Source organism: Camelus dromedarius, unplaced genomic scaffold (genome assembly GCF_036321535.1).
Source record: "Camelus dromedarius isolate mCamDro1 unplaced genomic scaffold, mCamDro1.pat HAP1_SCAFFOLD_121, whole genome shotgun sequence".
In the NCBI taxonomy this organism is placed as follows: domain Eukaryota; kingdom Metazoa; phylum Chordata; class Mammalia; order Artiodactyla; family Camelidae; genus Camelus; species Camelus dromedarius.
This window is the reverse complement of record NW_026989801.1, coordinates 1,680,631-1,708,566: the sequence shown is the minus strand read 5'-3', so window position 1 is coordinate 1,708,566 and position 27,936 is coordinate 1,680,631. Positions and strand designations below refer to the sequence as shown.

The window sequence follows — 27,936 nt, the reverse complement described above, 5'->3', positions numbered from 1 at the left end:
AGGGACCCCTCAGGGCCCACCTCACAAGTGACATGAAAATAATAATGCCACCAGGAGCAATAACAGTTCCTCAGAATAAGTGGGCTTTTCCAAGCACTCTCCACCTGTTGCAAAGGCCTCCCTGCAGGGAAGTGGGCTGTCAGGGGCAACACTGCACTCTCCACTGTAACAAGGAGAAAGCCAAGGGCCACAGAGAGGAGTGCCTTTCCAGTGTCACTGCTCACTTTCCCACCTTTTGGGAGACTGGGAGGCTTTTCTACTACATTCTGGCTCTGAAGCCCCAATACTGTTTGGACATGCCTCCCTCCCTGGAGCAGGGAACCACTAAGTGACCTGTCACTTGTCACCAAGCAGACAGGCTCATTTCAGCTCATTGTGCCACCTGCAGGTTGTACTAGTAGCAGGATCCTCTGGGAGACATCACACTCTCCCAACCTGAAAACAGGTGAACAGCTCACAGGTTTCCTGGAGAGGATGGTCACATGGCCTTGATCTGGCCAATCAGCATTTTCCATCCTCCCTGGCCACTGTGATTGGCTCAGGGCTGGGCACCAGCCCAATCAGGCTCCACGGAGGTCAGGCCTAGTTACTGGAATCCTGGGAGCAGAGAAGTTCTATTTCAGTTGGGAGTTGAGGGGTGATGATGTCAGCCTGTTGCAGTTGGTGACTATCTTGCTCTCATAAAGGCAGAGCCATGTGAAGATGACACCAGTGGCAGAGCCCAGAGGTGGGGAAGGATGACTTCTGCTGATGTCACTGAGCACCAGGTACAGCCCTGCCTGAAGCAATCTCCTTGTGGATGTCTCAGTTAGGTAAGTCATTCTCTCCTGCCCTGTTTGCTTCTTTAAGCCACTTTGGTTTTCTGTCACTGGTTTTAAGAAAAAGTTTGACTATTCCTTCAAGCTGGCTAAATGGAGACCCTGGAACTGCAACAGTGTGGTGACAGGCAACAATGTGGCTAATAGACTCCAGAGGCCTCTGTTCAAACAGGGGATTGTAAATGACAAGGGAGAGTACACATGGCCTCAGTGAACAGATTTGCTAGTGGTAGCTCGCAGTTCCTGGATATTAGAGTGCATGCACTCAGCCAAGTCTCAGCTCTGCTCTCACACCTGCTAACTCATACATCTCCTCTCCCACCTGCCCGGCCTAGGGGGGCTGGACACCCCCGGGCACCTGAAACAGCCCAGGGCTTTGTGTTTTAATTTACACAGGTTGCCCCCACTTCTGAGGGTGAGGGTGACTGGGTTCCAGTTTACAGAGAAAACAGACTAGACGGTCTCACTGGTGAGCTGTGGGGGTGGGATCCCAATCTACCATCTGACCTATGACTTCAGAGTGGACAGCCTCCCCACAGCCAGGATGCTTGCTAAGCCTAGGGGCTCAGGAGTCCTGCTCCCTCCAGCACCCCTCCTGGAGGTGAGAGTGGGGGGTGGCTCTTCCCTATACAACATTCACCCCTGCAGGGGCACACGTGTGACCTCACAGTCTGTCATCCCTTCCTTATGACATGGACCTCCTTGGCAGGGCATGAGAGGTGCCTTGATGTATGAGAACTGCAGTTCATGGGTGCATACGTGGGCAGGTGCACCATGACTGAGAGGACAGCACCCCAATTTAAGCCCTCTCCATGCTCAGATGATTACATCCTGGAATTGAGGGGTTCCCAGGGGTCAGGTGGCCAATTCTGGCCTTAGGGGCAAATTCTTATCACCCAGGGGGCTAATTTTTAAATTAAATTACACATTTACAATTCAATAGTCAAGCCCCCTTCTCAGCAGCCTTGTAGCCTCTCAGCTTTTACCCCTCGTTGTGACCATGTTCTTAGCTTCAAATTGAGTGCCATTATGGACATGAACATGTCCCTGTCATGTGTCACCTTCAGAGTAAGGGGCCACCCAAAACTCCCCTCCCTTCCCCTTGTCGATACCTCCACACAGGGAGTAGGGCCCTTTCGATGCAGTTGTGCAAATGTGTCAGCTAAGGGTTTAGAATGACCAGGCTAGGAGGGGTCTGCCCCACATAGCAGGGCAGGTGGGTTGGCAGGGGGTGATGGTTCACTTGTAAAACTCAGCTGGTGTCAGGCAGCGACAACAGACTGGCAGCCAAGGGCTCAGCTGGTGCAGAGTAAGCGGATTAAATGTGTTCACCCAGACGCCTCGGGGATGGCAGCCCTAGAGTAAGACTACAAGTGAGGAAGGTGGAGGGTCCCCAGTGCCTGGACCTCCACCTTCTAAAAATCAGGACTGAGATGTGGCTTTGAAATCAGAACACTGGGGTTCAAAGCTTCCCCCACCACTTGGTCAATAATTCAAAGCAAATGAGCCTCAGTTTTCTCATGTGTAAAATCGGAACATTGAAGCCTCTCCCTCTGAGTGTGTGGAGGGAAGTAAATGCGGTGACAGCAGAGCACAGGAGATGTCTGGGCTGAGCCTGCACACAGGCAGGCCGTTGTTGCTGCCATGGCCACCGTCTTCCAGGGCAGGGTCTGCACACTCTCCCTGTGAAGGTCCAGACAGTAAATATTCTAGGCTTTGAGGGACCTACAGTCCCTGTCACAACTACCACCCTCTGCTGTTGGAGGACAACGGCAGCTCCTGCAGTATGTAATCCAGGCTCGCACCCCCGCTTCCTGGGATAAGTATTCCTGAGATACAATTGTCACATAACTTTGTTGGCTTTAGGTGTGCAGCATAATGACTTGTTACATGTGCATATTGTGAAATGATCACTGCATTAAGTTTACTTGACGTCTGTCTTCAGTCTTCACCCATAGTCACACACTATTTTCCTTGTGATCAGAAATTTTAAGAGGTACTCTCTTAACAACTATCAAATGCACAGCGCAGTATTGTTAACTACAGTCACCTTGCAGTACATTATGTCCCCAGGACTTGTTTATCTTCTAACTGGAAGTTTGTACATTTTGATTATCTTCCCGAATTTCAATCACCCCCTGACTCACCTCTGGCAACCACCAACCTGATCTCTGTTTCTATGGGTTTTGGTTTATTTTGTAGATTCCACATATAAATGAGATCATAGGTATTTGTCTTTCTCTGTCTTATTTATTTCACTTAGCATAATACCCTGAAGGTCCATCCAAGTTGTCACAAATCGCAGGATTTCATTTTTTTAATGTCTGAATAAGATTCCATTATATATACATATATATGTGTCACGTTTTCTGTATCCATTCATCTGTTGATGGACACTTAGGTTGTTTACATATCTTGGTTATTGTAAATAATGATACAGTGAACGTGAGGGTGCAGTTGTCTCATTGACATAGTAATTTCATTTCCTTTGGATATATTCCCAGCAGTGGACTTGCTGGATCATACGGAAGTTCTAATTTTAAATTTTGGGGGAGTCTTCTTACTCTTTTCCAGAGTGATGGCACCAATTTACATTCCCACCAACATTGCAGAAGTTTCCCTTTTCTTCACACCACCACCATCACTTGTTATCTCTTGTATTTTGATGACACCCACCCTGACAGGTGGGAGGGGATATCTCATTGTGGTTTTGATTTGCATTTCCCTGATGGTGAGTGATGTTGAGCACCTTTTCATGTACCTGTTAGACATCTGTGTGCCTTCTTTGGAAAAATGTCTATTCAGTTCCTCTGCCCACTTTTTAAATCAGATTGCTTGTTTTTTTGCTGTTGAATTGTAAGAGTTATTTATATGTTTTGGGTGTTAACCCCTTATCAGATACATAGTATGAAAGTACTTTCTCCCCTTCTGTCTGTTACCCTAACCTCTGCTTTCTGGATGACAGGGGTCCAGGCACTTGGGAATCTCTGCTTCTCACATGTTTCCAATGGTGGGTGGGTGAGGGCTGTGTTGTGATAAAACTGTGCACAACCGTGGGTCACTACCCCTTCTTTTAGAAGGTGGGCTCTGAAGAGTGCAGTGTGGGCAGGGATGTTTCCCTGAAGTCATCATTTGGATGGTCATGTGCCCTGGAACTCACATCTTCTAGCCCGGATGTGATGGGGGAATTTGCAAAGGTAGGACCTTGCAGCTAAGAGACTGACCAGGTGTTCTTGTGTCTTGTTGGAAGCACCTGGAAAAAAAGTTGTGTGGAACAGGGACTCCTCCAGGTCACAAGGCTCAGTTCAGGCTTCTGGGATGCAGAGACCTGCTCTGAGCCACTCACTGAGGAAGGAAGGGCCTCAGGCAGGAGGGAGGGGTTGCTGGATTTCACTTGCCCTGTTTGTCAAGTATCAGCTCTGGTGATGTGTGGCACATGGGCTTAGCTTTGGGCATGTAAGAGGAGAGGTTCCTGGGGAAGGGCTGGCTTTTTCCTCTGATTGAGGTCCTACTGTGTGCCAAGCACAGCAGTCCTCTGAGTCAGAGCTGGAAAGCCAGGCACAGAGAGGTCAGGGAGTTTCCAGTTCACACAACATTAGGGGCATCATTAGGGTCTGATGCAGACCTGACGCCCAGCCTACATTCTCTCTCCTTTCCCAGGACCATCATGATCCCACATGTCAGCATCACCCAGAGAGGCCCAGGTATGGGCGCTGGGACCTTTCCTGCCTAACATGCCAGGAGCCTTAAGAGGGAGGACAAGACACTTCCTGAGTCCATGATGCCCAGAGGCTGCTCTCAGCGAGAGGCCCAGCACACACTCTTGGATGAATCCTAGCTCTGTCCTGAGTCACTCTGTCCTCCCTGCCTCAGTCCTTCTGCCCACATGGGGCTGGAAACAGCAGCCACTTCAAAAAGGTCTAAGGAAACTCCAGGATCCTGGAAGCAGCGCCTTCACACAGGGAGCACGGTGGGGTCAGCCTCCATTGTCTCCTTAACTTTTCCTCACCTCTTTGCTGGATGAGGAGTCCTAGCGGGGCCCTGGCTTGTCCCAATTCTCACCCCAGATCAGGGTCCAGCAGGGGGTGGTGTCCAGGCTGGACTCTGTCCTCTGCCCCTTCTGGGCACCCTCATTCCCCACACTTTGGCTGCCTGGACACTGTCTTCCAGGGGCCACTCTGTGCCTCCCACACCTACCTAGCATCCACCCACCCTGGGTTACTCCATCGCCCTCTGGCCCTTGGACACACACCTCCGTGTTGAGTGGAAATGAGGTGACGGACATGCTGGTCCTCCTGGACAGTCTGGGGGAGCCCGATATCCCCATCCTGCCCACCGCCCCAAGAGCCCAAGTTGGGGAGAGGGTGTGTCTCCATTCATACTCTGATTTGCTCAGATTCTTAGCACCTACTTTGCTGGGTGGATATGGGGGCAGAGGGATGATGTAAAAGCAGGAGACCTGGACAGCAGAGCATGAGAAGGGGGCTAGCCCAGGCTGGTCTCATAACCCCCTTAGCCTTGGCTTTCTCATCTTTAAAGTGGGACAGATTATTGTGAGGTGAGCAGGATCCTGACCCATAGCCAGGCACTGTCCTACACGCATAAGAGATCACTGACTCCTCATGAAAATCTGTGGGGCAGGGACAGGCGTTATCACCCATTCTGCAGAAGTAACTGAGGCACAGAGAGAACAGGGGAGGTGACCACCCCAGATTACAGAGCCCAGGCAATCTGTTTCCAGTGTCCAGGCTCATGGTCAGTGCCCACTCTGGGTTTCCTTCCTCCCTTCACCCTCCACTGGGACCCATGGCTGCAGCCTCATCTCAGTGTGATTGTTCATGGGGAGCAAGATGGGGGCTCTGAGGGCCCGTTTCTCCGAGCACTGCTTTCCCAGAAGGCTCAAGGGGTTGACTGTATTCACTACAGTACACCCAGGCCTGGGCCCAGGCCAGCCACACTGCAAGGCCTGAATCAATGATTGTTGAGTGAATACCTGAACCTCTGCATGTACCTGCATGTTGCTCCCATTTCCTCATCTCCACAGCTGGCTACCCGACCAACACCTCGTGTCATCAGGCCTCTGCCAGGGACAGTCAAGGGGACCAGAGCTGCTCATCTGGGGACAGGGAGCCTCAGGGGCCCTGTGTCTGTCCCAAACATCTCCTGGGCCAATTCACAGGGAAGCCCAGCCAGCTTCCAGGAACAGCAATCAGGTCTCAATCCCAGGGGTGTAGAGTAGGTCTTGAGGGGTGTTTCCTGAGACTGACTTTGTGTATGAAGGGGTCCTGGGGGTCAGGCTGCTTTCAACCTCCATTCCAGGCCCACACCCCTGCTGGCAGCATTGAGCTAGTAATAAAGGACACAGGCCGTGGGGCCAAGGCTATAGCAGGGCTCTGCTCCCTCTCTGTGGCTCAGTGTCCTCATCTGTAACAGAGAACAAGTAACAGGGCCAAGGGAGGGCTCACTGAGACCCTCCTCTGTAGCTTTGGTTAGACACTGCCCTCCCTCTGCTCAGTGTCCTTCTCTGTAATAGAGAATTAGTAACATTTTTCTTAGCCCCTTTTGGCCCCATTTTTCTGAGTCTCTTTCCACATTGGGCCCAGGGCTTTCACAGAGATCACAGACTTGGGAGGTAATCAGAGTGTGGTCTCAGCCCTAGTGGTCCCAACTGAGGCCAGAGGAACTTCAGGAGGGGTGGGAATCCAGAAGTGCTTCATGGAGGAGGTGAGATCTGAGCTGTGTCCCCAAGGATGAGCTGTCATCCAGCTGAGGCCTGGCACTGAGCAGGACCCATGTACATGGTGAATGAGGGTGTGAATGAATGAATGGGCACCTCTCTAACAGAGAGTGAGGGGGGAAGTCCCCCAGGCCAAAGCAGGAAACACAGGGCACCCTGGGGGAGCAGAGGGTGGGGCTGCAGTGTGATGCCTGCCTCACCCTGTATGGGTGTCTTGCCCCCACTTTAGCCTGTGTTCTGGTGGATTGGGAGCCCTTGCCTCTCCTCTGCTACAGTATCCTGCTCTTCATTCCCAGCAACACCCGCCTGTGTCACCTCAGTGTCCCCAAGTGGACCTGGACCTGTCTTGTGGGAGATTGTGAAGAGGGATTTGGTGTGCAGCCCAAGACTGAAGTGGGAGGGAGAGGATAATAGGGACCTCCAGAGGGGATCATGGGCTGGGGGAAATCGGAGGGGTGGGGAAGGAAGAGACTCAGGGCTGAAGGATCCTGCTAGTGGTGGCTCCTTCACAAGGGGCTTCACAGGGAGGAAGCATTCATGGGGTAAAGGCAGAGCTCAGTTTGGGGCTCGCTGACATGGAACAGCTCATCACAGAGACGTCCAGAGGAGCTGGATATAGGGAACAAAGGTGCCACTGATATCAGGGTCAGAGCCTGAGACCCAGATTAGGTGGGGTGGTGGTGCAGGGGAAGGGGGTGAGGATGTCAAGATGTTCATTCATTGGGGTCCTCAGGGTGGGGACCTTCATGTTCATTTCACAGCCACCTGATGCCTGACAGAGCTAGGCTTAGGGAGGTCACTGAGTAGACACGTGCTGACAACCTAGATTCTCCTGTTTTCACATAAAGTCCCTGGTGTGAAGCCAGGTGGCACTCTTTAGAGTCATACACCCTAACCCCTGGGCTCTCTGTGTGCCTAGAGCCCAGTGGCACCTTACCTCCCACTCCCCACTGCAGGACCCTTTGCACACCTGCATTTCCACAAGCTATAAAACATCTTCTCTTGCTGTGTGTTTACCCTATGAAAACTCATTGCCCCAGGAAGAGAGGCCTCACATCCTGCCCTTATTAAAGTGGTAAAGCCTGTTGTTCAGAGAAGCCCCTGACAGATCTCACAACCAACCAGGTACCTGTGCATGAATTGATCATGCAGCCCCCTCCTCCTTGTGTGAACAGCACCCCCCCAATAACAGACCCCACACACTCAACCTTGGCGCTCGTGTAGGCACCTCTTGCCTGTGTGGCCTGATGTTGCCTATAGCAGTGTCCCTATTAAACTTTCCTAGACCCTTCTCAGACGCTGGTAATTCTTTACCAACCCAAGTAACTAGCCCGCCATTGTGCCCACAACACCTGAAACAGAATTGGCTAAATTATGCAGATTGATGATGCAGTTTAATTTGCTTTAAAGGTGAAATCAAGGTTTACAAATAAAAGCAACATACGTACTCAAGGCAGGACTAAGAACTCACACGGATAACTAAGACCCTCCACGCGCATCCCACTGTGGCCTCAGGGCCTTTGCACTGGCTGCTCTTTCAGCCAGGATCTCTCTCCGCCTGCTTCTTGAACACCTCCAGGAATCTGCTCAAATGTCCTCCCTGACCTAATTTTTCTCCATGGAACATATCACCTCCGGACATTGTGTATATTATACTTAATTTTCTCTGTGTCCCCACCAGGCTGTCTGCTGCATGAGAATGGACACCTGCCTGCTTCACTACCTGCTGTGCCCGGTATATGGAACCCGCCCAACACACAGTAGGACCTCAGCGAATGTGTGACGGGTGTGTGATCACTGTAGGCCACAGACAAAGGTCTTCCCAGCAGTGATGGTAAGAGTCATTCATTCTCTACTTACTGAGCCCTACTGTGCACTGGATACTGACCTGGGTGGGAGGCATGCAGTGGATGAGACACAGTGAGCACACACAGCATGTTAGGAGGGACACGTGCTCTGGAGAGCACACAGGGCTGGGGGAGTGCAGGAGTGGAGGAGAAGAGGGCCAGGTGGAGACAGTGGTGGCAGAAGAGACAGAGAGGTGGGGCCCAGGTCGTGCAGGGCTTGATGGCTCCTGTGAGGGCTTTTCCTCAGGGCAGCGGAACCATGGCTGGGCGTGGAGCAGGGGCCCGGTTCCTGAATGCTAAGCAGGAGATGGAGCATGTGTCTGCTTTGGAGATGTGCGTGGAGGAGGCTGTCCCTGTAGACTGTGCAGGCAAGGAAGGCTCCTCTGAGGGGGTGACATCTGAGCTGAGCCCTTGTATGGACCATGTTTCCACCTTCTGTAGACTGGATGCTTTCGTCTGCCCTGCAGGCCTATGCAGGACACACCCTGTTCTCAGTCACCTGGGCTTGGCCTCCTGCCTCCATTATGGGCCTTCCCACCCCAGAAGGAGTCCTTCTAGATCTAACGCACTACCCCTTCACTGGACTTGGACTCACACTGAGCCACTGTCCACCTGCCCAACTCACCCAGAGTCAAGTCCAGACACTTGGGGGAGCCCCTCCTCCCTAGAGCCCATGAACTTACTCAAATGGCCAGTCCTCAGCCTGCTCACATGCCTCACCCTCCCCTCCTGCAGAAACCCTGTGACAGATCCTGTCCACAGCACCCTGCTCCTCCGATCCTGACCCCAGGCTTTCCCATGGGGTGTGACCCCGCATGGGTGCAGTCCCCTCCTCCAGTCTGGTGAGTAGAAACTACCTTTTCTTTTTTCTTTTGTTAATATATTTATTTTTTAATTTTTATTTTATTGAGTTATAGTCAGTTTGCATTGTTGTGTCAATTTCCAGCATAGAGCATAATTTTGTCAATTGTGTTTACCCTTTCAAGAAACCATCTCTTGGCTTGATTTTTTCAAATGTTTCTAATATCTCTATTTTATTTATTTCCTCCCTGATCTTTATTATTTCCTTCCTTCTGCTTACTTTTGTTATTTTTTGCTCTTCTTTTTCTAATTCTTTTAGGTGGTAAGTTTGATTGTTTATTGCAGTTTTTCCTCTTTTTTGAGGTAGACCTGATTCTCTCGCTATAAACTTCCCTCTAAGCACTGCCTTTTCTGGATCCCATAGGTTCTGTGTGGTTGTGTTTTCATCATCTTTTGTCTCACTGTGTTTTTTTATTTCTTCTTTGATTTCATCATCCACCCATTTTTTTTTAAGTAGTATGTTGTTTAATCTCCATGCTGTCATTTATTTCTCCTTTATTTTTCTGTAGTTAATTTCTACTTTTATGGTATTGTGTTCAGAAAAAGTTGCTTCAAATATTTTCTATCTTCTTCAAATTGTTAATGCTTCTTTTGTGCCAAAGTATATGATCTATCCTAGAAAATGTGGTACGTGCACTTGGGAAGAATGTATATTCTATTTTAGGGAAATATAATGTTCTGAAAATATTAACCAAGACAAATTGTTCTATTTTATCATTTAATTTCTATGTTGTCTTATTAATTTTATGTATGGAAGATCTGTCCAGTGATGTTAATGGATAGTTAAAGTCTTCTACCATGACTGTATTCCGATCAAATTTTCCCTTTTTATCTGTTATGTATTTAGGTGCTCCTATGTTGGGTTCATATATGTTAATGAGTGTAATATCTTCATCTATGTCTCCTTTAATCATTATAAAATGTCCTTCTTAATCTTTCTTTATAATCTTTGTTTTAAAGTCTGTTTTATTTGAAATCACTGTTGATATTCCTGCTTTCTTGTCATTTCCATTTTTGTGGAATATCTTTTTCAATCCTCTCACTTTCAATCTATGTGTGTCCTTCTCCCTAACGTGGGTCTCTTGTATACAGTGTATTGTAGATACTTGCTTTATTATCCACTCTGCACTCTATATCCTTTGATTAAAGCATTTAGTCCATTGACATTTATAATAATTATTGATAGATATGTGTTTATTATATTTTGAACTTTGTTTTGCAGTTGATTTTGTATTTCCTCTTTGTTCCTTTCATTTTCTTTTTGTGGTTTGATAATTTTCCTTTTTATTATCTTGGTGTCTTCTTAGTTTTGTGACTCTATTGTAACTTTTTGGCTTGTGGTTACCCTACTTTGTACATATATTAACCCATTACTGTATCTGTTTGTTTTAAACAGATAGTAATATAAGCTCAAACTCATCCTACCAAGAACAAAAGAGAGAGAGAGAGAGAAACCTGTACATTTTCTTGTTCGCCTCCCCCACCCTTAATGATTTAGATGTCCTCTTTTATGATTTCATGTTTATTCTGTTGTAATTCATTGTAGCAATCACCTTTCCAATCATGGTTTTCTCCTTTTTGTAGCATCCTGCTTCTTTTCTGTTTAGAGTAGGTCTTTCAATATTTCCTTTAGCATAGGTTTAGTGTTGCTAAATTCTTTTAGTTTTTGCTTGTCTGTGAAGTTCTTTATCTCTCCTTCTATTCTAAAGGATAGCCTTGCTGGATAAAGTATCGTAGGCTGCATTATTTTTTCATTCAGGACTTTGAATATTCCTTGCCCCTCCCTTCTGGCCTGTACTGTTTGTGTAGAGAAATCAGCTGAAAATCTTATGGGGGTTCCCTTGTATCTCATTCTTTTTTTTTCTCTTGCTGCCTTTAGAATCATTTCCTATTCTCAACCCTGGTCATCCTAATTGTAATATGTCTTGGTGTGGGTCTGTTTGGGACCTCCTTGTTTGGGACGCTCTGTGCTTCCTGTACTTGGATATCTGATTCCTTCTTTAGGTTTGGAAGTTTTCAGTCATGATTTCTTCAAATACCTTTTCAATCCCCTTTGTTCTTTCTTCTCCTTCTGGGACCCCCATTATGAGTAGGTTGGCATGCTTTATGTTATTCCATAGGTCCCTTATATTGCTTTCATTGGTTTTTATTTGTTTTCTCTCAGCTGTTCTGTTGTCCTGTCTTCTAAGTCACATATTCATTCCTCTCAATTATCTAGCCTACATTTTACAGCCTTTAGCTCAACTCTCATCTCAGCAAATGAGTTTTCCAATTTTCACTGGCTCCTCTTTAGAGTTTCAATTTTGTTTTTTGACATATTCTCTGTCTCTATAGACAATCTCTTTTAGTTTCTTCAGTACTTTGATCACTCCTTTCTTGAAATCATCTAGTAGACTATCATTGTCTATTTCATTGATTGTTCTTTCAGGGGATTTATCTTGTTCTTTTAATTGAGAGAGGTGGCTCTGCTTCTTCATCTTGCTTATATCTCTCTGGCACTATGGCTTATGGAGTATCAGTTATCTACTGTCGTCCTTTAGGAGTTTATTTATTTATATAAAGTGGATGCAGAAATAAAACTAAGCACAAAGAAATTAGTTTTAAAAGCAGTATAATCAATAACAGAAGAACATATTGAAACAAGATAACAATTGAGTTGGGATGAATTTTTAAAACATTAAAGGAAGAAAAGTATTTGAGAACAGAGTATCATCATAACAGAAGAACAAAACAAAGATAAAAATGAAATTGGACAAATTGAAAGATAATAATATTAGTATTTTAAAAGAAAATTTTAAAAGGGATTAAAAATAGAAATATAAAAATTATTTAAGAATTAACATTTAAAAAGTAAAAGAAAATGGAACAGAAAAAGAAGAGAGGATGTTCCCGTGGAGATTGTGTGCCCTTAATAATTTTATCAAGAGTTCTTTCTTAAATAAGTGTGGTTGCCAAGTCTTACTTCTGTGCCTTTTGTCTGTTATCCCTTTGGTTACAGATGTGGCCGTTAACCTGTTAACCAGAGCCTACCCTGGCTATTGAATGGGGACTCCTATTTGTTTTGTGGTTGTCACAGCTCCTGCCTCTGCCTTGTTTCATGAACTCAGCTCATTGGTTCCAGAGACCCTCTGGTCACACCCTTGGTCTGTGCTGCTCCCAGTGCCTGTAGGTAGACATGTCACATCTCCTCCCAATGCTGCATCTTGGTGCTGCTCCCCTGCATGGTAGGTGGGCAGGGTGTGCCCCTTCCCAATGCGGTGTCCAGGTGCAGCAGTCCTGCACAGTAGTTGGGTTGGTTGCTCCCCTGTTCAGTGCTACTCCCCACTCCACATCTGTTCCACACTCTGTAGGTGGGCTTGAGGCAAATGGCCACACCAGCCCTAGTCCCTGCTCTTTGCCAGAACTCTGCTCCTTGTTCATTTGTCTTAGAGGTGCGAGTTCATAGACGCACCAGGACAGAACCTTCCTATATGTCTGGGGATGTAAACAAGTCTCAGTCCCACCTATGAGGCTGCAGAACTGCCAGGTACATATTCAGGTTTCAACCCTGCCTCTGCCTGGGTGGGTATGATGGCTGTGGCTGAGCCTCATCTCTCTTCTTCTGAGAAATCACCAGTTATGTTGCTGTGGGTCAGCAGAGACAAAGGACAAAACTCCCCTTCCCTCAGGCAAGCCAGCAATGTTGCTTTGCTTTATTTTTTTTTTATTTTATGGGGTTCCCAGGCTGTTCTGATCTGTATACAATCCAAGCAGTTGTCCACAGCACACTGTAGTCCCCCAGGGTTACCTCTGTACAGTCAACCAGAGTCTGCCTGGATCCAGCAGCCTGTCCCTTCCCATCCCTGATTCACTTCTAGGTTTGGGGGTTGTTGACACACTTTGTGCCCATATAACTTAATTCTGTCAGTCAAGGGCGGTTCTGTACACATCTGAGCCTCAGAGGTTCCCTGTCCATCCTGCTGACCTCTCCATTGGAAAGGGGGATACCCAGTCAACCAGCACTATCCCTCCTTTGCTGCTCCCTCTTCAAAGGACCAACCCCAAGCCATTTTGCATTTTCTTCCTTCTTTTTTCCATTTCTCCTACCAGATTGGTGGCACATTTTGTCTTTTGAAGATGGCAATGTTTTATCAAAGTTCAGCAGATGTTCTGAGTGGATGGGTGTGTCTGTGAATGTCAGTCTTGGTGTATTTATTGGAGAGGATAAGATACAAGTATCCTTCTACTCAACTATCTTGGCCTTTTTCCAAGAATATGCACTCTTAATAATTTTGTCATAAGGTTGTTTTTAATTATGGGTGGTTGCCAAGTCTTCCTTCCATGCCTTTTGCCTGTTATCCCCTTTGTTGGTGGTGTAGCTGGTGTTCTGGTGGCCTGAGTCTGCCCTGGCTATTGAGCAGGAGCTCCTTTTTTTCCTGTGGTTGTCACACTCCTGCCCATATCCTGCTGTGAAAACTCCATTTGCTGGTTCCAGAGGCCCTCCAGTCGTGCTCCTGGTCTGTGTCCCAGCATCAGTTTGTGGGTGGTCTGCACCCCCACCAGATGCCTGGTCCCAGCACCACACTTGTGCAAGGTAGTTGGCAGGTAGCTCCCCTGCCGCATTAGGTCCATGCTTCATAGGTGGACTCAGAGAAAACAGCTGCACTAGCCGTCACCCCTGCTCTGTTCCAGAACACTGCTTCTTGTCCATTTGTCTTAGAAAAGCCAATTCAGAGAGGCATCGGTGTGTAATGGTCCCCTCTGCTTGGGACTGTAAACAAATCTCAGTCCCACCTATGAGGTTGTGGAGCCCCTAGGTAGGGATTCGGCTTTTGACCCCTCCTTCACCTGGGAACCATGAACCAGAAAATATGGTGGCTATGGCTGAGCCTTGACACTCTTCTCCCAAGAAGTCTCCAATAATGGCACTGTGGGTCTGTGGACACAAAGGCTACGGATCCCCTTCCCCCCAGGGCACACCAGCAGTGTTGCTTTGCCTTTTTTTTTTTTTTTTGGATTTTATTGGGGACCCAGGCTGTTCTAATCTTTATACTCTCCCAGCCATGGAACACAGAACATTGTAGTCCCCCAAGGTTTCCTCTGTACAGTCAGCCCGAATCCTCTGCTCAACTCAGACAGCCTGTCCCATCCCACCTCTGCTGGTTCACGTCTAGGGCTGGGGATCATTGGGACTCTTTGTGCCCAATTAACTTAGTTCTGTCAGTCAAAGGCTATTCTGTACAGATACGAGCCGCAGATGTTCCCTCTCCATCTTGCTGAACTCGCCATTGGAGTTGGGTAGACCCAGTGTATTAATGCTATTACTCCTTTGCAGCTCCCTCCTCATTGGAATGGTCCTGAACTATGTTCCTTTTTCTTCTTTTCTCCTACCAGATTTGTGGAAAATTTTATCTTTTGAAGAAGGCAATATTCTGTCAAAGTTCAGCAGGTGTTCTGGGTGGTGGGTGTGTCTGTGGATGTCACTCTTGGTGAATTTGTGGGAGAGGGTGAGCTCTGAGCATCTTTTTTACTCCACCATCTTTCCTCCTCCTTCACTTTTTCTTTTGATTGGAACACTTAGTCCATTGACATTTATAGTAGTTATTTTATAGATGTGGTTTTATTGCCATTTTGAAATTTGTTTTCCAGTTGATTTGGTATTTCTTATTTGTTTCTTTCTTTTAATTTTTTTTTCATTTTTGTCATATGATAAATTTCTTTTCTATAAGCTTGGTTTCTTTTTGGGTTTTATGACTCTTTATATACTTCTGATTTGTGGTTATCTTGTCTTTCAAGTCTGGTAACCCCTTACTTCATCTGTTTGGTTTTAGTTGATAGTCATGTAGGCTCAAGTGCATCCTAAAAAGAAAGAAGACAAAAAGAAAGAAGAAAAAAAAAAAAGAAAGGGAACAAAATCTATATTCTCTTGCTCTCCTCTTTCACCTTTTATGATTTTGCTATTCTCTCTTTCTTGCTTGCTTTCTTTATTGACTTACTGACTTATTTATATCTTCATGTTTTCCCTTGCAATTCACTGTATTTATTGCATTTCCAATTATGGTTTCCTAATTTCTATAGCTTCCTGTTTATGTTTTATTTAGATTAGAACTTTCAATTTTTTTTTTAGCATAGATTTAGTACTGCTGACTTCTTTTAGTTTTGCTTGTCTGTGAAATTCTTTCTCTCTCTTTCTGTTCTAAAGGAGAGTCTTTCTAGATAGAATATCCTAGTTTGCAGCCTTTTCTCATTCAGGACTTTGAAAATATCTTGCCACTCCCTTCTGGCCAGAAGTTTTTATGTAGAGAAATCTGCTGAATGCTTATGGGGCTCCCTTGTAACTAACATTTTGTTTTTCTCTCACTGCCTTTAGAATATTTTCTTTATCTTTAACTTTAACCACTTCAATTATAATATGTCTTGGTGTAGGTCTGTTTGGTTTCTTCTTGTTTGGGACCCTCTGTGCCTCCTGTGCTTGGATAATTCTTTCCTTCTTAAGGTTTGGAAAGTTTTCAGTCATGATTTCTTTAACTATATTTTCAATCCCCTTTTCTCTTTCTTCTCCTTCTGGGACCCACTATTATGCATAGGCTGGCGCACTTTATATTATCTTGCTTTAATTGGTTTTTATTGGCTTTTATATCTGCTGTATTGGGTTATTTCTTTTATCTTGTCTCCTAAGTCATTTATTCATTCCTCTGCATTATCTAGTCTGTTTTTGATTGCCTGTAGTTGAATTTTCTATTTTTAACTAGCTCTTCTTTATAGTTTAAATTTTCTTTTCAAAGTTTTCTGTCTCTATTGATAGTCTCTTTTAGTTCTTTCAGTGTGTTGATCATTCCCTTTTTGAAGTATAGTAGACTATCAGTCTATTTTACTGTTTGTTCTTTCAGGGGATTTCTCTTGTTCTTTTAATTGAAAGTGGTTCCTCGGCTTCTTTATTTACTTATATTTCTCTGGCTCTATGTATTTCTTCTAGACCCGTTTCTGAGCTGTGGTGTGTAGTAGGCAGGGTGGGAGCACTTCAGTTTTGAAGAAAAATAAGCAGGAGATTTCCACTGGGGAGTTCCCTCTGTGGTGTTTTCTGTCACTTGTTATGCAGACTTACAAAGTACTATTTGTTGATGTTGGCTTTATCCCTGCTTTAGCTATGGGAATGTCAGCCACCTACTCTGGTGCCCCTCAGGTTCTGAGCCCCAGGAAACATCAGTGCAGATCCAGCAGTGTCAGTCCCTTGGACCTGCCTTAGCAAGTGTGTAGTCACACACATGAATTTATGGTCCACTACAGGTTCAACTCAAACCCCAATCCCACATCCACATATGGAACCATACACCACCCTGTTGTAAATACCCTCACTGGCCACCCTTCTTGAGTCAGAACTCCACTCACTGCCTGTAAGTCCCAGAGGTGTGGATCCACAAAGTGACCAGAGAGAGCAAATCCACCCTCTCTGCCTGGGGCTGTAATCTCAGTCCCGCCTGTGAAGTTGCAATGGCACAGGATATGGATTCAACATTCAGCTCTGCCTTTGTGCAGCAGTGTTGGCTATGACCAAGCCCCATTTCTCTTCTCATGAGAACACACCAACAATGGAGCCAAGTGGAGAAAGTGACTTTGGCACAGCCATGCATCATTCCTCCCCCATTATACCAACATTGGTGCTTTTTTATGAGAGTTTCAGTCTGTTCTGTTCCACACACACACACACACACACAGCCAGAGCTCACACTGCCCTCTATTTTCTTGATGCTGCCTCTCTGCCGTGTGACCCAGCCCTCTGCCTGGGCTCTTCACTGACTCCAGTAGCCAGTCCTGGCTCATCCCTGCTAGTTCATGTCTAGGGCTGGTCATCACAGGGACCCTCTGTGTCAGTATTCCCCAGTTCTGCCTGCCATGCAGTTGCCACTGTCTCCTCCAAACCTTGGAAGCTCTGCTTCTTTCCTAGCTGATCTCCCAGCTAGAGAGGTTGTGTCCCAGTGTGAGGGTGCCTTTCTTCCTATGCTACTTTTTCCCTGCAGGATCAGTCCTGCACTGAATTTGTCTTTTTTCTTTTTATTCCTTACCATATTTTGTGAGAATCTTCCTGTATTTCAAAATGAGAGACACTGTGCCAGAGTTCAGGAGGTTTCTGTGCAATTCAATGTTTTTGTAGATGTAATTCTTTGTGTATTTGTGGGAGAGGTCAAGCTGTGAGTCTGTCTACTCTGTCACTTTGGCTCCTTCAAATTTTAAAATAGGGCTAGGTCTTTCTTAATTACTCTCAACAAGCTGTTGTAGTTTCCAGCGTACATGTCTTGTAATTTTTCCTTGCCTCTATTGGATGCTGATTCAGAACATACACAACCTTCTAGAGAAACCTGTCCCACCCTGCCATTTGCTGCCAACTAGCTGGCCTGTGTCTGAGTCACCAAAAGGTTTTGTTCTTTATCTGATTCTTCATTCTTTAGAATTTATCATTTTACTCTCATAAATGCTGATTGTACTTGTAACAAATACTTTAAAATAAAAATAATAAACTTTATGCTGTGGATTCAATATGAATGAATCTCAAGTAACATATGCTTTAAATACCTTAGAATTAGTAAAGCAATATAGATACATTATGAACACTTGAAATGTTGCCTAAAGGAAAAGTGCAGAGATTTGCAAATCCCACCCCCAGAAGTGACCGTCATGAATGGCTTGGTGAACATCTCTCAGTCTCTATCTCTCTTATTCTCTCTGCCTCTGTCTCTCACACACCACAAGATTCACTTAAATCTATGATGATTTGACACATATGTAGTCATAGATGGCATCTGGGATGTAGATGATGGATTAACAAGCATCCAAGCTGAGGGCTTCCTTGACATCAGGTAAAGACCTAGCACTCATTTTTCCAGCTGCACAACAATCATTCCTCCATGTGAACCAGAACTGATGAATCCCACCCCCTCTCCATGAATATTAGTGTTGCTTCCAATCTCCTACTAGTTAAACCAGAACTGTGATGAACATCCTTGAAAAGACATCTTTGAAAAATTGTGCAAGAATTTTAGTATGATCAACACTAAGCATCAGCACTACTCGGAAAGGGGTGAACTTGTGGAACTGTAATTCACCCTGCATACTGTTCTCCCAGAGAGGAGTGTCTGCTCACTCTTCCCTCCAGGGGATCTACTGTGGCCTCTGCCTCCTTATGTTGTCACTAGAGCTGGTTGTCACCAGGCTAAAGTCCTGCCAGTGTGATGGTGACCAATGCTGTCTCCAAAGTGTGTACATCTGTGTGCATCCTCACTTGAGAGGTCAAGCACCTCTAATATACACTGGCCACCTGCATTTCCTCTTGTTGGAATTGCATGTGTTTGTTCTGTTTCTGTTTAGAACACAGTGTTTCAAGAAGTTTTTGGACCACAGTGATGTGAAACATTTCTCTGACTTTAGGTTATGAAAAATGATTTTTCCAGGTTGTGGTTTGACTTTCAAGGCTTTTGAATATTATTATTTTTTATTTTGTAGGTTATGTTTTGCCACAGGAAGAGCTAAGCATCTCCCTTCTGGCTCTGGTTTCACACATAGAATAGCAGTGCCTATCTCGAGATTATGCACATAGTTACTACAATTTTTCATTTTGTACATCTCATGTTTAATCCACCTGGGTTTCCCTTTCAAATAACCAAAATGCTACTTCAAGTAAAAAAAAAAAAAAACACCAGTCCCTTGTTAAAATATGAGAGCAGATACAAACAGCCACCTTTTGTATGATTTCATTGATAGGGAACATCCAGGGTAGGGAAAGACACACAGAGAGAAAGAGGATTAGGGCTTGTCAGGGGCTAGGGGAGGGAGAAAAGAGAATGTGTGCTTTGGATACAGGGTTTTATTATGAGGAAAAAAACAGTCTGAAACTAGGCAGTGATGATGGTTACACAGCATTGTGAATGCACTTAATACTCCTGAATTGCACAATTTAAAATGGAAAAACATCTAAATTTTATTATTGTAAACTTAAAACATAAAAATAGATGATACTCTAAATGACATGAAAGAAAACAAGGAAATTACAGAAAAAAACAAACAAAAATGATTCCAGGAGAAGGGAAGTAAAGTTCGAGTCTGGGAGTGGGTTGATTCTGAGAATTAGATGACAGTGTTGGTGTTTGCAGAGGCATCTCAGCCCGTAGGGGTGGTGATGCCTGAATTGGCTCTGGGTCTCATAGAAGTGTGTGTGTAGGTGCAGGAGGAGCTACAAGATCAGGCTCAGGGTCTCCCTGCAGGACTGGTAATGTAACCTGGCTCTAGGTCTCCTGTAGGGCTAGTCTTACAGTCTCCCTGCAGAGCTGGTGGGATGTGATACGGTTCTGTGTTTTTTGCAGGTGCAGGTTCGGGTTCCCCTGCAGGGTTGGTAGAATGGGACCCAGTCCTGTGTCTCCTGCAGGATCCAGCTCAGGATCTCATGCAAGACCAGGCTCAGGGTCTCCTTGTAAGGCTTGTGGAATGGGACCGCATCCTTTTTCTCCTGCAGCAGCAGATTCATGGTGTCCCTGCAAGGTTTTGCAATTTCACCCTACTCTGTATCACCTGCAGGAGCAGGCTCAGACTGTCCCTGCTGGGTTATTGGAATATGACCCATCTCTTATTCTCTTGCAGAAGCAGGCTCAGGGTCCCTCTACAGGGCTAGTCAATTTTGTTCCAGTCCTAGGTCCCTTGCAGGTGCAGGATTGGGGTCTTCTTTCAGGGCTGGTGAAATGTGACTCAGCTGTTGGTCTCCTGCAGAAACAGGCAGAGTTTCTCCCTGCAAGCCTTGTGGAATGAGACCCAGTGCTGGGTCTCCTACAGGAGCATGCTCGGGGTCTCTAGGCATGGCTAGTGGAATTGGACCTGGCTAATGGTCTCCCTGCAGTGCTGTTGGAATTGGTCCAATTCTTGGGTGTCTTGAAGGTGCAGGCTCTAAGTCTCCCTGCATTGCTGGTGAAATGTGAGCCAGTTGTGGTTCTCCTGAAGGAACAGTCTCAGGGTTTCCCTGCAGGGCTGGTGGATGGGACATAGTCCTGTGTCTCCTGGAGGAGCAGGCTCTGGGTCATTCTAGAGCTGTTGCAATATGACCAATCTCAGGTTCTCCTGTAGGAGTAGGCTTGGGGCCTTCCTGCAGGGCTAGTGGAATTGGACACGGCTCATGGTCTCCGTGCAGTGCCATTGGAATTGGTCCAAATCTTGGATCTTTTGAAGGTGTAGATTCTAAGTTTCCCTGCATTGCTCATGGAATGTGACCTGGCTCTGGGTCTTCTGCAGGAGCAGGCTGATAAATTACCTGTAGGGCTGGTGGAATGTGACATGGCTCTTAGTCTCCTGCCAGAGCTGATTCAGGGTCTTTCCACAGGGCTGGTAGAATTGGTCCAAGGCCTGGGTCTCCTGCATGTGCAGGCTCAGGTATCCCTGCAGGGCTTGTGGAATGTGACTGGGTTTCTGTTTCCTGCAGGGGCAGGTTCAGAGTCTCCTTGCAGTGTTTCTGGAATGGCACATGGCTCTGAATTTCCTGTAACAGCAGTCTTATGTTCTTCCTACAGGGCTAGTGGAATATGACTCAGACCTTGGTCACTTGCAGGAGCCGGCTAGTTTTCTCCCTGCTGGGATGGTGGAATCAGACCCTGTCCTGGGTCTTCTGCAGAAGCAGGCTCCAGGTCTTCCTGCAGGGCTGTTGGAACATGACCCCATCACTTGTTCTGCTTCAGGAATAGGCACATGGTCTCCTTGCAAGGATAGTGTAATTGGACCCAGCTCAGGGGTCACTACAGGGCTGATGGAATGTTACCTGGCTCTGTGGTTTCTGCAAGTGTAGGTTCTGTGTCTCCCTTCAGGGTTGGTTTAATGGGACCCATTCCTGGATCTCCTGTAGAAGTAGGCTCAGAGTCTCCCTGCAGGGCTGGTGGAATGGGACCCATCTCTGGGTCACCTGCCAGAACAGATTTGGACTCTACCTTCAGGCTGGAGGAATTGGGCCTGTTCTTGCATTTCCTGCAGGAACAGGCCTTGGGTCTTCCTGGAAGAATACTGTAATATGACCCATCTCTGGTTCTCTTGCAGGAGAGGCTCATGGTCTCCCTAGAAGGTTAGCAGAATTTGTCCCATTCCTTGTTCCAAGGCTCAGGGTATCCCTGCAATTTTGGTGGAATGGGACCTAGTCCTGTGTCTCCTGCAGCAGCAGGTTCTGTTCTCTTTGCAGGGCTGGTGGAATGTGACTCCACTCTGTAGTATTTTTTGCAGATGCAGGCTTAGGGACCCCACCAGAACTGATGGCTCTTAGTCTCCTATGGGAGCAGGTGAGGGATTCCCTGCAGAGCTGGTGGAATTCGTCCCAGTCCTCGGTCTCTTGCAATTGCAGACTCAGTGTCTCCCTGCAGGGTTTGTGGAATATGACTTGGCTGTGGGTATCCTGTAGGAGCAAGCTCAGTTTTTCCGTGCAGGGTTGGTGGAATGAGATCTAGTTCTGGCTCTCCTACAAGAGGAAGCTGGGATTCTCCCTGGAAAGGCTGATGGAATTGGACTGGGATGTCTGTCTCCTGCAGGAGCAAGCCTAGGGATTACCTGCAGAGCTGGTAGAATGTCACACAACTATTGTTCTTCTGCAGAAGCTGGCTCATGTTCTCTGTGAAGGGCTTGGTCTCCCACAGGAGCAGGTTTGTAGTCTCACTACAGGGCTGGTGTTTTGTGACCCACTCTGTTTTCTGCAGATGCAGTCTCAGTGTTTGCAGGTTTGGTGGAATGGGACGAAGTCCTGGGTTTCCTGGAGTAGCAGGCTTACAGTCTCCCTTCTGGGATATTGGAATGTGACCCAGTCATGTGTTTCCTGCTGAAGTGGCCTCAGGATATCCCTGCAGGGCTGTTGGAATTGTACCTCGCTCTGTATCACCTGCAGGATCAGGTTTGTGCTCTCCCAGCAAGGCTGGTGGATTTGGACCTATTCCTGGGTCTCCTGCAGGAGCAGGTTTTCAGTCTTCCTGCAGGGCTTCTGGAATATGACATATCTCTAATTTTCCTGCAGGATCAGGCTTGTGGGTCACCCAGCAAGGCTAGTGGAATTGGACCCACTTCAAGGTCTTAGTGCAGGGTTGATGGAATGGGACACAGTCCTGGGTCTCCTGCAGGAATTGGCTTAGAGTCTCCCTGCAAGACTGGTGAAATTGGACCCATTCCTGAGTCTCCTGCAGGAGGAGGCCCTGCATCTTCCTGGAGGGATGGTGGAATATGACAGAGATCTGGTTCTCCTGCAGGAATAGGCTCAAGGTCTCCCTACAAGGCTTGTGGAATTGGACACATTCCTGGATCCATTGCAAGTGATGGCTTGGGGTTCTTCCTACACAGCTGGTGGAATGTGATTTGGCTCTGAGTCTCCTGCAGGAGTAGGCTCAGGGCCTCCTTGAAAGATTGGTGAAATGGGACACAGTGCTGTGTCTCCTGCAGTAGCAGGCTCAGGTTCTCCCTACAGTGTTGGTAAAATTGGACCTGGCTCCAATTCAACTGCAGTAGCAGACTGAAGGTATACGTGCATGGCTGGTTTAGTGTGAAGGAACAGCAAGTCTTAATACATTGGCCCACTCCTGGGAAAAGTATAAACATGGCTTGGTGCATGGTCTCTTGTATTGTCTGAAATAGCCCCTTGAGATGTGTTGATTCTGATGACCTCTTCCAAGAACTTGAACACTTATAGAATCTCTGCCAACTCATCTTGTTTAGACTGAAGGAATCTGCCTTTCATCAGTTCTTGGAATAGAGATCAACACAAAATGAAAGAGGGAAGAAAAAATTACCAATCTATCTATTAAGAAATCAGCTGAAGACATTAGAAAGTTCTCTTGCAATGCACTTGTTTCTATTTTGGTGCATTTAGAATCATTTCTTTATTATCAACTTTGGCCATTTAAATTAGAATATATATTGTTGTAGGCCTACTGGGGTTCATTATGCTTGGACCCTCTGTGCTTCCTGTGTTAAGATAGCTGGTTCTATCTTTGGTTTAAGAAAATTTCAGTCTGATTTCTTCAAATATCTCTTCAAACCATTTGTCTTTCTTCTTTTCCATGTGGGATCCCTATGAGTCATAGACTGGTATGTTTTCTCTTATCCCAGGTTTCAGTTGCATTGCTTGCATTGGTTTTCACTTGCTTTTCTATGTCGTGTTCTGACTGAGTGATTGCGGTTATCCTGCTTTCGAAGTCACTTATTTGTTCCTCTGCATTATCTAGTCCGATTTGGACTGTCTTTAGCTTAGCTATTCTCACCGTTGAGTTTTCTGATTGTATTTGGCTCATCTAAAGTGTTTCTCTTTCCATTTATACTAGCCTGCATTTGTATTCATTGACTCAAGATTTCCTTCAGTGTTTTTATGTCCTCCCTTTTCAAGTCATGTTCTAGTAAATTTTGGTGGTCTAATACATTGGATGTTCTTTCAGGAGACTCCTGTCTTTTGAAAATTTGCAATGGTTCTTTTAACTTTATTATATCTCTCTATCGCTATGGGTTAAGGATTATCAGTTATCTATTATAGACTTGAACAGCTTTTGTAAGTGAAATCATTTCTGTGCACATTTAGTATTAATGCTGTGAGGATTGTTTTTGGTATGTAATGATGCCATGCATTCCTTCTGTGTCTGTTGCCTGTTATATCTATGATTGCTAGTGTGGTTTTTGTTGTGGTGAATCAACCTATTCTAGTAAAGTTAGCAGAGTGTCATTTTGCTTAAATGCTTATCATAGCTCTGACAGTGCTGGAACTAGTAATTTTTGCTGGAATAGAGGCTTCCAAATGGTTTCTGGGCTGCCAGCTGGATATGTGGATAGGGAATTGTTCCAATACACTCTCATGAAAGTGCATTCATCCTTACTATTGCCACGGAAAAGTCAAAATTTTATAATGGGTTCCCTCAGGTTCTCTGCAAACAAAAACAAAAGTGGAAACAAATCTAATGACGTCACACATTAGAACCTGTTGAAGCGTGCAGTGCCACAGTTGGGTCCTTAGTGTAGTACTGGGTCAGCACCACAACTATTGTTGCATTAGCATGTGGTAGTCAAGTCTGATGGAAAGGCTTCAAATTCACATATTGTTCAGCAGATCTCTGCTCCAAGAACTCTTGCAATAAGGCATTGGAACTCAAAGGCAAGCATGGGGCATTTCAAAAACCTCTGCTTTGGACAATAAGAAATTTCAATCCTGCCTATGAAAGTTGCAGATACTTGGGCTATAGAATCTGATTTCAACAATAAATTGCCCTGGATTCTAGAAACTAGATGAAGATGGCTCTGAATGAGACCCATTTCTCCTTTATGGAGAAAATGAGCAATTATACCGTGGATGTGGAAAGACTGTGACTAAGGCCCTGGGTTACTAAGCTAATCCACAACACATATGCCAGCAGATTTAATATTAAGAGACGACCCAGGCAGATCTGTTCTCTAGATAGTACCAACCACAGCCCAAAACAATCTCCAAACACCTGGGAATAAATTTGTGACATCAGCCACAGCCCTAACACACAGATTCCACAGGCACTCCTAGCTCAAAATTAACAGGTGGAGTATTGGTCTGGGAATGAATTGCAGAGAAATTTTGTGATTATTGCTTTCAGATATGTCAACCAAACGTCCACTATGCACTCTTTTAACCCTCAGCACATTTTCTTCCATCTCAAATGACCTGTCCACTTTAGAGTGTGCATTCCAGTAAAACACAGTTTCCCCTTTACTGCTCCCTCACCAAAGGTCAGGTCCTGCACTGATTTCCATTCTCTAATTTGCCTTCTACTCTTTCCAGGTTATGTGAGAATTCTTTCTGACTTTTGAAGTAAGAGATGTTTGGGCATTATTCAGCAGGGTTCCTGAGCCAAGGGCTGGGAGAGTGTATGTTTATTTTGCTGTATACATGGGAGAGAGTGAGCAAAGTTTGCACTGGTACTCTGCCAGTTTGGCATGGATAAATTAACACAATTTAGTCATAACTCACAGACACTTGATTCTTGTTTAGCTATTTTTCTGTCTATCAATTGTGGGAGGATGTGTCCGAAAACTCCAGGTCTGACAATGTGTTCATACCTCATTGCAGACTTTCAAATAATAAACAGAATTAAATTACATACATGGGAAATGTATCAAAATAAATACAGTTTTAGAAACATACTATATCTAACTATAAGACAGAGTTGCCAAATTTAGGTACCAGCTTGAAATATCCAAATAAGAAAAATGCACAGAAAATATAAATTAGCAGCCAAAAGTCATGAAGGAGGCAGGTCAACAGTTTTCTCTTGGTGCCTCCAGCACTAACAGAAACAATGAAATAATTCTTAGAACCATTAACAACCACAACCCTTGGTTTCCATTGTGCATGTGGTGCCCTTTCCGAATAATGACACATACTGGTCAATGTTGGCGATTCAAGGGGAAAAATTATTATTTAGGAAACCACAAAGAAACCCAAACAATGTATTTTTACATAGGCTTGGTTTCAATAGCACTTAGAGATATTATAGATATGAGAACACTGCCGCAGCTTTGCTAGGCTATTGACAATCATGTGCTCTTCTATCAAAGATGAGAATGTTTAATCGACTAATTATGTTGAGAAAAGCAATTTAACCCAAAAAATACAGCAATCACATTATATCCTGCTCCTGGGACTTGACAAAAGGGAAAAGACGGTCCACAAAAGAAGTGTCACTACATATCTATCCCAACAATTACACTTCATTTCAATAACTGAATTATAATAGTTACAAATACTGTTTTGAAAAAATGAGGATAAATAAATATCCAAATTCAGGCAAAAAATTCACTCACTTACAAAACTCCCTTCACACCAAAGTAGATATAAGCCCAGCATTTGCTGAATCTAGGGGAAGATCATCATTTCAAGGTGTGAGCGTAGAATTCAATACCAATCTATTTTAGTCGAGAGTAGTTGACAATGGAGGAGTTCACTGTTGTGCACAGAATGTGAAGGAAGAGGAACTCTGATACAAGGAGGGGCTTGCTCAGCTCCTACTGGCTTCATTGCAACTCAAGTGCTGATTCTTTGAAATGGATACATGAGGGGAGGGGAGGGAAGAGCAAGTGCTTGGTACCAAGGGCCAACCCTGGGAAAAGGCTTACCTGGGCTTCGTGCTTGGTCGTCTGAGTGGTTTATAAATGCCCCTTGGGACGTGTGGATTCTCACGACCTCTTCCAAGAACATGAGCGCTTTTATCATCTCTGCCATCTCTTCTCTTTTAGACGTCAGTAATCTTGGACCCGTTCTTGGAGCAGAGAATTGAGTACCTTCCTAAAGTGCACGTTGACACTCCATATGTTTCTGCCAGTATCAGCGAGGTTCAATATGTCTCATGAATGTCTTTTGAGCCTGGTATTCTCTAGAGATGCCTCCATGCCGGTATTCTCCATTGTAGCAGAACAACTCTCATCAATGTGTTCGCATCTCACCTCAATTCGTGCAGCCAGCTTTTCTGCCAACTTCCTTCATGTCTCCTATAAAGTCAAATTCTAAAGGACAGGGCAAGTCTGAAAGTACCTCGGAGCCTCACCTGTAAGCTGATGACAGGCAGATCTTCCACTATCTGCCCTTTCAGATTCTGGAAACTGACCCGTGAACTCAGGCCATTGCGCAGCACGAGTATCTCGAACTTACACAGATTCCAGAAAAAGAGACTTAAGCCAAGCTCCATAGAGGGCGGTACCGCCTCCATGACACTGATCCACCCACAGAATTCTGCCCAGTTACATTGGATCCACCAGCCACAACAATCCTGGTGGAACACACCAAGATTCCACCTGGAATCCAACCGGTAACTGCCATCCCCAATGGTTGCTGCATTTGTCAGTGTTGGGGGAGGGGCTGCATCAGACGAGAGGTTCCAAAGATAAATGTGATTCTCTCCATTAGCGTCCCATGATCAGTTTTTTCTTCCCTCTATCCTTTTGTATAGATCTGTATACACAGTACAAACGGAGGGAATTCTGTCCATGTTAAGTTTATGGATTCACACCTATTTAAACTTTCTAACAGTTCACAGTACACAGAGACCCACTATAAGAATCTTTTGTTTGTGTAATATCCATTCACCCACAATGCATATCCGTCTGTTGCTTTTCTGCTGAAATACACACTCTCTCAGAACATGGATCCATTTGTTTCATGGGGGCTGAAATTCCTAGAAGTGAAACCAATCCCAATGTGCACTTTCCTGTCTGTCTCTTTTGCTCTTAGTACAGTTTTGCAGAGCTACTTGTCTTTGTTATAGGTGTATGCCATTTATTCTCTACGTAGGGTTGAATATGCCATTCATTGATCCTGTTGGAAGACTTGTAATCCTATATCACGGACTATGACTCCATCTTATTCAAAATCGGCATTTGGGTTAGGTCACGATATGCTATTTTGAATCAATATTTATGAATATTAATGCACGCGTCTGTGTTCTGAATACATGTGTGTTGATTACATGCAAGCCTCGATACTGGGTCAATGCAGGCTGAATTATCCTTGACATCACTTTGAGTAATTTATTTTGAATTATCATGTTTCCTTTGGATAGATGTCAGCCAACCGTACACTTTTTGTGTTTATTTGTTTGATTGTTTGCTTGTTGTTTGTTTTGCAAACACATTACGCCATGAATCTCTCCGTTTGCTTCAGAGAGTTATGTAAGCTGATTTACTTAGTATA

General features: G+C 45.3%; 1 long non-coding RNA gene across 1 annotated transcript; it reads left to right on the top strand.

The window, feature by feature from the left end:
* The first annotated feature begins 132 nt into the window (after window positions 1–132).
* On the top strand, window positions 133–27,020 carry LOC135320793 (uncharacterized). The gene is made up of 4 exons (XR_010380124.1): window positions 133–812; window positions 8,237–8,389; window positions 9,138–9,244; window positions 26,487–27,020. It is a non-coding gene; the product is annotated as an uncharacterized LOC135320793 (long non-coding RNA).
* The last annotated feature ends 916 nt before the right edge of the window (window positions 27,021–27,936 follow it).